We start from the raw sequence: 12,071 nt of genomic DNA, 5'->3' as shown, positions 1-12,071 counted from the left end.
TTGAGCAACTGCCTCTATCTTAGCTTCTCTGAATCAGGAAGCCTCTGTCCATAGCTCTTCACATGTAAAAAGTGAAGGAATTTGTTTTGCAAATTAATCGTTTGTCATAAATGCTCTGTAAGATAATAGTGTAGAGGGACTGTCACAGGAATCGTGAATAACAGTTAGCCATGTTTGGCAGATGTGTAAGACGGGTACTTGCTTTCACGTTATGTACAAGTGAAAAATACAACTCCTCTGTCTGGTATAGAAAAAGTACTAGATAACTGCAAATTTTTGAATTAGGCTGTTTTGTATATGCTTAACTTGACAGTGACAAGGTAGATTCATTGTGCCTTATTGTAAAGCAATGTATTGCTTTTTTCCCTCCTCTTTCCTTTTGAAGGACAGTATCACAATTGTATCTCCTCTTCTGATAGGCTCTGATGTCTTCATAGAAAAACTTTGAATCGATTATAGTAAAAGAAACATTTTGATTGATTACTGTGCCAGTGCTCATTTACAAATTATAGGTTTCAGAGTAACAGCCGTGTTAGTCTGTATTCGCAAAAAGAAAAGGAGTACTTGTGGCACCTTAGAGACTAACAAATTTATGCTCAAATAAATTGGTTAGTCTCTAAGGTGCCACAAGTACTCCTTTTCTATTTGCAAATTAGTTTACCTCTTATTTTCCCAGCCATATAGCTTGATTTAATACAAAACATCCCTAATTATGCAAAGATACTGACAGTGCTGGTGGTGGCAGTATGACACCCAAAAGCTGGGCCCTGAAGTATGCATCTAGGGATGACAGAAAGGTCAAAGGCTACTTTTCCCAAACTTGCTGGCTCCTATGGCTTTTTAAGAGCTTTTCAGGGCTGAGCGGAACAAGAGCTCTGGTATGCAGAGCTTAGCTTTTGACTGAGGCTTCAGACAAATCTCTTGGGCTTTAGTTGGCATTCTCATACCTGAAACTCTGTTAATTGGGGCTCGGATTACTGAGGTTGGACTGTATTCAGAATTGTATAATATAATTACTCATACATTTCCAAGGTAATTTTTCTACATTCCTCAGACAAACCCTCAGATATGAACTACAAAATGACAGCAACTAATTCATTTGTTAAAATCTCTTTGGTGACGGTCATTGTAATGTTGAGTACGTTTACTAAAAATTCCTCTAAAATAATACCACCATGCTCACAGTTTATTACTCAGAAGGCAATACTTTCCCCAAGTGCTCTTTAATCTGACTTTAAATGATCTAAATGTTTTCAGTGCTATTCTATAATAAGGGATTGACCATAAACCTCTCCGATTAAGTGGATCAATCGCTTGCATTGAAGCAATTGTCACAACTGCCTTATCCTTTTAGACAAAATGGCAGAGTAAGTCTCATCTTTAATTATGCTTTTGTAATTTGACATGCTTTAGCAATGTGGTAACCAGATTTCTTTTCTGAACTGATTTTTAGTAGTACATTTACAGTAATCTCCGTTTACAATAGTACTTTTGCTTTTGTCTGTATTAGCAAGAAGGGTACACAGAAATAGGAACAGTTTTCCTTACCTCTTGCCTTATAACATGCAAGTAGTTGTCATAACTTTAAACATTTTCATTTCTTCTGTGTTATAAAGGAGCCTACTCCCATGTTGCAATAAAAGCTGGTAAAACCATTTCCCCCAAATTTCTCCTCTGGCATATTTATAAATGTATTTATTCTAAAGTTCACAGTAGTGAATTGTGTAGGGAAAATTGTGTAGATTTTCATTGTTATAGTTTTATGTCCTTGAGATTTGTTGTAGTTATATATGATTGTAAATATAAATTTTTAAAAATGTGTGTTTGTGTATAGCTGTTGTGATAAGCTTGAAGTAGTTTTACCAAATCCAACCATGTCATTGCCTGAACAGTAGCCGATAAATACCATGTTAGCACATGTTATTATCATCAATTACCAATTGGCTAACTATTATTTGGCTGATCTGAATGTTCTGAAAGTAAAGTCTTTAGCATTAAATGTGGGAATCACTGATCTTAAGGACTATTGCTCTTATAAATCATTTTCAGAAGTTGCTAACAACATTTGAAGATTAAGAGCAGTAGCGTGGCTGAAGTTAGTATATTGAAAGGTATTTGTACAAGTCAGATGACAAATTATATTCTTACAGTTTATAATCCGAAAATACTAATTTATACTAATTATTCTTTTTCTCCTTAATGAATAGATTAGTGGAAGCCATTGAAATATTTGGAAAGAAATATGGTCTAGAGCAGTGGTTCTCAACCTTTCCAGACTACTGTATCCCTTTCAGGAGTCTGATTTGTCATGTGTACCCAAGTTTCACCTCACTTAAAAACTACTTGCTTACAAAGTCAGACACAAAAATACAGAAGTATTATAGAACACCATTACTGAAAAATTGCTTACTTTCTCATTTTTACCATATAATTATAAAATAAACTGATTGGAATATAAATATTGTACTTAGATTTCAGTGTGATATTCGAGCCTGTTTTTCACTTGAGTCTTGTCTGAAGCTGGAGCTCTGAATGAGAGGGCTGAAGCCTGAGCTTCGCTGCCTGGGGCTGAAACATGTAACTTAGCTTCACGGGGGCCCTTTTGGTGTGGGGCCCCAGAGAGTTGCCCTGCTTGCCACCCTCTAATGCCAGCCCTGCACTTGCAACCCCCCTAAACTCACCTTGCGACTTCCCTGGGAGTCAAACCTCACAGTTTGAGAAACACTGATCTAGATGAGTTGATGTACCCCTGGAAGATCTCTGTGTACCCCCAGGGGTACATGTATCCCTGGTTGAGAACCACTGGTCCATAGTTTAAAGAAGGGGGTAAGGAGCCATTGAGAATCTGAATCTGTGTAATAAGTATCGATTACACAAACTTGTGGGTGCACTTAAGACTTCAGGATAAAAGAAGCTGCAAGAAGATAACTTTGGTATCTCAGATATCAGTGTGTTGGCAATTCTTGGAAAAGATTGATTTCTTATCTTAAAATTATTCATTTTGGCAGTGTGTCTTTACACTAGATTAAATATTCTAGAACTAAAAACAGCCATGCAGCTAGGGATGCAGAAGTATCATGTCATGGGACAGGATTATGATAATCCCACTCTCTTATTATTCTGGTGTGACAGCCTCTGTGATATTGAGATGCCTCCTGGGCTCTTCATTATCAGAAAGATGGAAAAATTGGAGGCATTTTAGGAACGAGATCTGGAAATAGTTAAGGGGCTGGTAGTTTTATTTAAGATTAAAATATACGTACTTTTAGGTTAGCTAAATGATGACTACACAGGAAATAAATTCACAGGTACTTGAAAGATTTAAACACCAAGGATAGACAGAAATTCTTCATATACTTATATATCCAGGTTAGAAGAGAACCGAGAAAGAGGAAGAGTGGCCAGGATGGACCAAGTTGGGCTGTTCAACCTTCTGAGTTCCCTCCAAAAGGCACCTTTGTAGCTCAAGTGATAACGGTCTGCAGTGACATGGTGAAAATTTAGGCCTCCAATCCTGAAGATGATGTATGATATGAGGGCTGTTTAATTTGCAGATATGGAATTTGCTTTCATTTCCTTTTTAAAAAAAAGTAATTACACACACAGTCTATTCAAAATGTTATGGTTTCGTTTTAACTGTTTCTTTATATAACCTTTTTATAAGTGTACCAAGAAAAATAAAAGGGAAATGTTAGACTAATGATCAGAAAAAAGGTTTCTAACAGTGATTTCTCTTGGTTTGTGGCATAGCCTTCGTAAGAAAAGACGAAGAAAGCCCTGGAAAGAATACTCTTAAGGGGATCGTCATGCTGGCAAGTGGTCATTGAGATGACAGAATAGGTTTTTTCCACTTCTAATTTCTATGAAAGCATACCCTTGTAGTTTCTTTTAGAAAATTATATTTCAATCAACCAGTGAGGGTCAGTGGGTGGGTGCGCATGAATTCACATGAGTGGCCAATCTTGTTCCCACTGAAGACAAGAGGTATCTCCCTTTATCCATTATGAAGAAGCAGAAAAGGGCTCAAACAATTTTTTCTTTGCAGGTGATCCTTAAAAATAGCCATTAGTACAGCTAAAGGGACAAATACTGCCTTCCTCTGCAGGCATGTATGTCCCAAAATCCAGTGGCTCTATTATAGTTCCTGTAAGCCAGTGGGTTAACTCACTGTCCTGCATAACAAAGAACACTCTCCATCCACAGGAATCCAGCTCTACGTTGCTACTTTCTCCCAAGCGCACATGGTAGGCGTAAGGATGGGGGAGGCACCACCTGGGTCCTAATACTACCATACTGTGCAGGCTAAGCTAGGGTGCGCACACCTTGTGTGACACAGAACACAACTAGATGGGGGCTGCACACCAACATGTTGTTGTGCAGGAAAGATTTCAGGGTGAGCTGACAGAGACCTATTTTGTTTGTATGCATTGGGTTCCGTTTTTAAAAATGTGGTCCTTGATATTAAAGCTGAGATTATGTACAGTAATGTATGAGTCTCAGGTGAGTTCATCCTGGGTAATGTGTGGGTTAGTGCCTGTGCACCAGTTAAGTAAAAGTGTTTTGGTTTGAATTTTGGATTTCCTTGCATTTGTCAATTTGTGACCATTAAAAACACTAACTTTCTTTAAACATAAAGCTGAATTCAACTAAAAGAGACAACAACAACAGAAATTCAGTCTGGCTTATATGAGCCCTGAAAATCTTTCTGTATGGAGAAAGAAAATCTGGAAAAATAAGAATTGCATGTTGCACATTAACGTCAATTTGTAATATGCATGTATAAGTTAGGGAGCACAATTCCTATTTTAATCCAAGCTTTATTTATAACATTATCTCCTTTTATGTATTTCCAATTATTTCTGTTTCAGCTTCTCTTTAACTTTGTTAATCAGTTATTTTCAGTATTTTTTGTTGAAATTTAAGTAGCTTGTGTTATTTTTCATTTTTGTTTAGAATTATCACCTTTGCTTCAGAGAGAATCTTTTTTTTTGCAGACTTGAAACTTGAATAGAATACCAAATAGGCTAATATTTAGTGAATTTAATTCAGAATATCCAAAATAGTGAATCTGAATAAAATAATGCAGAACTGCAATAATAGAAACTAGTCCAATAAATTAAAGGAAAATGGTTAAGCCAGGCCTAACTTATCATAGATCATTTTAATAGGTGAAAAATATCTGTGCCATTAGTTCCAGGCCAATGTCTTTCCCATTCACAATGCTTTAGTGCATAACTTATAAATCTCTGCTCATCAGCTTATATGACTATTTCAAAGCAAGACTAGCATTGAGCAAGGCAGAATGAGCGAAAGTCAATGAAGGTCGAACAGGCAATCAAATTATTACAGATTCCTCAATGAGCACTAATGTACTTTTGTAATGTGATTAGTTGCGAATTTCTGTGCCCTTGTTGACAAGGGGTCATTTTTAGTAGAACTATAGTATATTCTTTGATTTGCTTTGAGTTGCACTGACTAACCTGTGTGTATTTACATGCAAAGAAAGATAAGGAAAAGAAAGTTATTTTGGTTGCAAAGTCAAGCACTCAGAAATTAGGAAATCCCAAATTTACAGATGCCTCTGCAACCTTATTTCTGACTCTTGTGCTTCCATACTGTGGACTGAATGATGCAGGGGTTCACTAAAAACAAATTATGTGATCATGTAAGTAATGATTATCATAATGCACACATACAAAGGCACAGAATTAAGATTGTACAGTCACTAAATCTGACATTTCCTAACTTTCAAGTGCTTGATTTTGCAACCTAAATAACATTTTTAACACAAACTTTGTGTAATTTCTTAGTTGCTTTTTTAAAGGAAATGAAAGAAAATTCCATTATCTGCAACTGTAAATAGCCTTCATATATTGCATCATCATCAGGATTGGCGCCCTAAACTTTCACCATTGCAATGCAGACTGTTCTTACTTGAGCTACAGAACTAACTATGTTAGCTGGGTATAGAGGGTGCCTCTGGGGGGGAATCAGAAAGTTGGAGAGCCCAACTTGGTCCAGCTGGCCAGTCTTCCTCTTTCTCTCTGATCTCTTCTTACCTGGATGAAGGTTTTAAACACCAAAGATAGGCAGGTCTGATTTAGTGTGGTATAAGGATTAGAGCTGGGGATTTCCTAGCTTTTCCCAGTACAGCTGCTGCTGCTGCTTTGGCAGCAGCGTGTACTTGGCCTAGAATTTTCATGTTCCATTATTATTTTGCCAGTGTTTTCCTTAGGCCCATTTGTGAAAGAAAGGAAATGGCGATTTTTACACTTTGTATCTTAGCAAAAGTTGAATGGAATTTCCTGGGACAAAGAAAGGGAACTTCTGTAATTTGAGGGCGTTCTCTTTGCTGAATATCAAAGGTCTTCTGCAAGCAGTGGAGTTGGGGAAGCTTCTCAAATAAAAGACTGTAAAAAGTTTTTATAATGTAAAGTGCAACCTGAATGTTACCAGCTCCTCCTATAAAATATTGTAATTCATTCTCTCTCTCTCTCTCTCTCTCTCTCTCACACACACACACACTCACACACACACGTTTTGTTTTCTGAGCTGAAATCTTACACTTGTTATATATGTACGTTGTCTGTTCTTATGTATTGATGTCTGTCTATTTATATACATGTTCTATTTATATATAAATCTCTATATAAATAGCAAACACAAAATACTAATAAAAGAACATTACGAATACAAAGTTAAGCACTCAAAGTTTAGAAGATGCTAGCATTAAGCTTGTCTGTGCAATCTTAATTTGGCCTCCTTGAGCATTTGCATTTTGATACAGTTTTTAATTACATGATCACATACTATTTTTTCCACAAAACCCCTGCCTCATTCAGTGCACAGGATGGACCTACTCTCAGGATGAATCAGGGATGTGTAGTGACCTTTGGTTCATTTGTTGCAGAAGTTGGAAGGTGTGTAGTGAATGAGGCAAGAAGTGAGGTCTTGTGGTTAAAGTAATTTTGTTTTGTTTTTTTAAAGATGCATATACCTCCATTTGAATAACTCTCAAAATTTTTGAAACACTTCTCTCCAGATGAAAACATTGCATTTTCTGTAGGCATGTTGACTCTTTGCAAGGAAAAGTAATGTCCAAGTTAGGTTTGGTAATGGGATACTGTTATCAGTGATTCTGGCTGGATGCAATGCTAAAGTATTTGACCACAAAGATATTTTTTGTTTGTTTGAAAAAAAAAAAAAAAAACCCCTCCCAATCCATCTCTTCCACCTCCCAAAATATCAAATCAAAACAGCTACCCTAAACATATCTAACACTAAATATCTGGCCAGACACTGAAGGACTTATATCCATTTTTCCATAGAAGTCTGTCGCTTTAATCATGTCCCAGCTGATTCCCATTTTTTATCGCAGCCAGGGAAAAGAGCAGCCATGTGTTAGAATTTCTGATTATTAAAATGTCTGGTGACATCTGTTGCATACTCCCTGGACACTGCAACATTAAAATATCCATTTGCCGTGTATAGCATTTGGGCTGAAAAAATTCAGGAACTCCTGAGTACAAGTATGGTGAGGAATGTTAACTAGGAAATTACAGTGCTGACCAAAGAAATTTTATAATTTTCCCTTGAAAATTTAAATTAGCCTCCACAGTTAGTGGAATTTCTGCTGACTGGCAGCCAAGGAGGCTATCTATTATTGAACTGAGTCCACAGTTGTTAAACTGTTTCAGTTCAGTACTGGTTTTTGCAAGTCAATATTTAAGAGCACTTGTGTATGTTAGCAATACCCTATTGATGTCTGTCTAAAATTTAATCAGTTCATGCATAATGTAAATAATTTCTACGAGACCGGAAAACATATGACTTGCATACTGTAGAAAAGGAGTGAGAGACCATATTTGATTGGGTGTATACTAAAATTATATATGACATTGAAAAGGTCCGCTCAAGTAATAACCTATTTTACCAGTAAAATATCCTTTGTGCAAAAATTACTTGGTATGTAAAATGTTTTGTTGAGTACATTCATGTATTAGCAGGAAAGCATTGTGAAGTTTAGTAATTTTATTATTTGCAAACAAGTCAAATATTTGACATGTTTGTCATGTATTTAATATTAGCCATATATTTAATATTAATGTGAGAAACTGCAGAGCCTTATTATAAATCTATGGTATTTGACCATCTAACCCACTATTTGCCCACTCCATATCAGCACGGGGGAGGGAATGTTACGCCACACTGAAAGAAATGATGCTCATACTCCAAGATGAGGTGGAGGAGGGAGCGTCAGAGCTAGCCTCTTCTCCAATATCAGTGAATGGAGGAATGTGCGTTGGGCGGGTGTGGGGGAGGTGATTTCTCTGCCTTCCATTGGCTGGCTAAAGGGGGGAGTAGAGCAGCCAGTTGGCTATCATTCCCCCCTCCCCCATTTCAAATGTCCCCAGGCTTTCAGTAGCCCTCTTACGCTCTTTGTCTACCCCAGTAACCCATCACTAGAGTGAACATAGGTCCCATAACAGTCCTATTTCCAGTGACCGGACCCTTGGGGAGCCAAACCCCGCCAGTGCTGCTTTTGTTGCTGCCCTGATCTGGAAGGAATGTGTGCAAAGTTCTCAAATTAATAAAGTTGCAGACTGCTACTGAAATCCATCTATAACAGGGTAGATGGCCCCTCAAATGAAATTGGACCCAGCTCTCCTGTTCCAGTCCAGATGTGCTATGGTTTGGTATAATGAGGGAGGGTAGGGCTATCTCTGGGAATTATAAATGAAAGTCCAGAACCCAGAGAAGGGAGAGTTCAGATCCCAGTGTCCAGAGTGGGGGATGGGTGAGATGGGAGAGTCCTGAGAATAGAGAGAGCTCAGAACAAGAGCAGAGCTGTGCTATGAGCTTCAGAGAGGGGATGCTCATGAAGAAGGGAGCAGTGAGAATTCCCTAGTTGGGCACTGGGGGCACATCGAGCTGGTGAAAGCAGAAGGCAGCTAGGGGTCAGCTACAAACCTTCTCCAGGCCAGACAACCACAGGCAGAGCGGGCTGGTGAGGGATGAAGGCTGAGACCATCAGCGGGAGATGCCTGCTGGCTCTCTAAGCCAGAGAGCTGAAGTAGGAAGGCTAGAAAGGGCTGAAGGCTGGGGAATAATGGAGGAGTGAGCCCACGGATCTCTCCAGGCAAGAGTTGGAACTATACCAGGAAAGGAAACAAGGCAGAGAAGCACCCCTTCTGGAGGGGCCTGGGTCAGGCACACTGAGGAACACTGCAGCTATACCTAAGAGCCAGAGCATGGTGAGGTGGCGTGTTGATGGACTGTTGGACTGGAGAATTTTGGACTATGGTTGTGGGATTTTGGGTAATAAATTAAGCACATGAAAGGTTGTTTATATGTGAAAAGCTATGGTGTAGAGTTACTGGGGACCCTGTCAAGAAAGGGAAAACTGAGGCAGGCTTGCTGATCATTCCTGTGTGTCTTGATCAATCTCCTCCAGAATTTTTTTTAACTTTTCAAGCTCCTTAAAAGCTTTAAAAAATTCTTTGTTGTTTCCCACATTGTTCTACTTTTCCTTCTACTCCAAAATGTGGAATTTCCCTCCAGAATTATCCTGGTCTAAGGTCAATAATGGCTTTTCTACACATAGAAATGTCATGAATTTAAATTTGTCTCATGATCCAAGAAGCCTAAAATTAGTCCTATCTTCCTGTGGGGACCCAGCAGCATTCTTTTCTAAGGTGCTTGTCAGCAAAGAGGACATGGGTGCATGCACACAACATTTAGTTGTATTAAGAGCGTTACATGCATACTGTGCATGGAAAGGAAGATTTACCCAAATGAACATTCATTTTCACATGTCAGAAGTTAACCTTCAAAAAATATTCTAAGTAACTATTAGTGAAGAAAAAATGCTCTTGATAACATTCATTTTAATTTTCTTTTTATATTTTACTGATTATAAAAATAAATTTTAAATATATGATTTTAATTCTCATAACCTTGAATATTTTCCAGTTGATTTGTTTGTGGTTCAGCACTGTTTTGAATGCACAGTTTTAAATGATGAAATGTTGCTCATGTGTTAATGAGGAACAAAAACATCCTGTGAATGGCAGATAACAAAATGGTACTGAAAAAGAAGATCAATCAAAAGAAGGTGAAAAGAAAAATGAGGGCTTCTGAGCTCTCTTTAAAGTAATGTTGCAGACTAGAAATAGTGTCATAATGCTCACAGTGTTTCAAGAGAAAAACTTGAGACAAGTGAAGTTTAGAACATGTTAGAATGTATTGGAAAAGTTATTTATTGTATCAGAATTAGAACATGTACTGTAGAGCTGTACATGAGGTTGTAATGCTGTATACAGTAATCATTCTTCTTACTATTGCAGATAAATATTATAGTGTAAAACAAAGTATCCTCATACTTCCAAGGGACAGGAAACAAGATGTATCTAGATGTATGTTTTACTGCACTTAGAATCAGCTAACTTTTGTAGCACGGTAACTTTTTCAGCATATATACATTGGGGTCCAGTCCTATTCCCATTGAGGCCAATGGCAAAACTATCTATGACTTTAAGGCAGCAGGCTTTTGTGCACTTTGCTATCTTTAACTGAGCATATAACTTTATATATGATGAACATCCTTTTGATTCAACCTCAGGAAAGTGGAAAATGAGAAGGGAAACATGATGAAGAGGTTTTATGACAATAAAAGCATAGACTTGATTTGTTTATGGTACGTTGTATATTCTTTGCTTTAAACAAGTCTTCAGGAGAAAATACAATACAAAACAATGCAAACTCAAAAAAACAAACAAACCCCAAAACCAAAAGTGGCAACAATGCCTATTTTGCATTTATTAATACAACCCTTAGCTTAAATATGCTTCAGGCACGTATTACATTTGAAGGTGAGCTTAATATTTCAACAGATGAATGCTGATGCCAGTGGCTTCATTTCTTTTAAAAAGTACCCCTTTTGATTTGTTTTTATATTATGCTTTTAATATACTGTACTTAAGGATGGTGAGTTTTCAATGTCTGCTTAAAGTAGATAAAGTTCTAAGCTGACATTCTTAACAAGTAAAGCCAGTGTGAAATAGGTATTTGTAGTGAAGAATAGAAAATCTAATAAAAATATGTAATTGTCTGGATAGTAAAATTGAATTCCAAACTGTGATGGAGAAAATTGGGTTTGGTTGATTTAAGCCATGCCTTAATAAACCATTGGGAGAAATACAGTAAAATATGGAAAAATATAAAGGAGTTGAAAATTTAAGACGACTAAAAGTTTAAGGAAAGGAGTTCAGACTATTGTCCTTCCAATGAGAGAACATTTTTGTGCAGAAAATCTAATATTAGAATATTTAAGCATCAAATTGAGTGCAGCACATTGCTCATGTTACATTTTATTAAGTTTTGTTGCAGATATAGACTTAATTATAAAGCTTTCTATATAGATAGATATAGATGTAGAAAAAGTAATATTCCAGAATAACAAAACACGCAGCCTGTACACCTGGCTTATAATGGGAGGTGGGGGGAGAAGGGGAAGGAGCAGAGATTAAATTGGAAAATTAGTCTCTCGTATGGAAAGTGAGGACAAAGCATTATTTACAACTGCTAGCCTATGTATAATACATTCACTTCTGTTAGTCAAAGATTTACTCATTGACAAGAAATTAGGATTGTGTTTTAAGATGAAAAAACCTTATTCATTCTAGATGGCTTAGATTTAGTGGAAGTTGTTTGAAAGATGAAGTAAAAAATCTTCTTGAAATATAACATAGTTCAAGTACTGTCTGCACAGCCAGTAATGGGGACCATGAGAGTCTGCAGGAGCTGGCAATAATTTTCATTCGTTGATGTTATGATGTTGTGCAAAGTTATGTGAAAAACAGATGGAATGGATTGTTTTTCCCCTGCAGATAAATTCAGTAGTAAAATTTGAAATTCACTGTCCATCATCTAGTAGTTACTGTCTTTCTCTTTTGCTGGGGGAGATGATTCTTTTTTATCCCATACATATATATCTGCAGACCTGTAGGCACGCTATACTTTCTCGCTCATACTGTCAAGACAAAGAGAAGGATTGAACCAACAGTTCACCA

General features: G+C 37.2%; 1 protein-coding gene across 2 annotated transcripts in view; it reads left to right on the top strand.

Moving 5' to 3' along the window:
- FBXL17 (F-box and leucine rich repeat protein 17) overlaps positions 1 to 12,071 on the top strand; it is a 497,308-nt gene that overhangs the window by 120,795 nt on the left and 364,442 nt on the right. The gene's annotated exons all lie outside the window — the stretch shown is intronic.

Source organism: Caretta caretta, chromosome 5, assembly GCF_965140235.1.
Source record: "Caretta caretta isolate rCarCar2 chromosome 5, rCarCar1.hap1, whole genome shotgun sequence".
Lineage (NCBI taxonomy): Eukaryota > Metazoa > Chordata > Testudines > Cheloniidae > Caretta > Caretta caretta.
The sequence above is the reverse complement of the archived record's forward strand: the minus strand, read 5'-3'. Positions and strand labels throughout refer to the sequence as shown.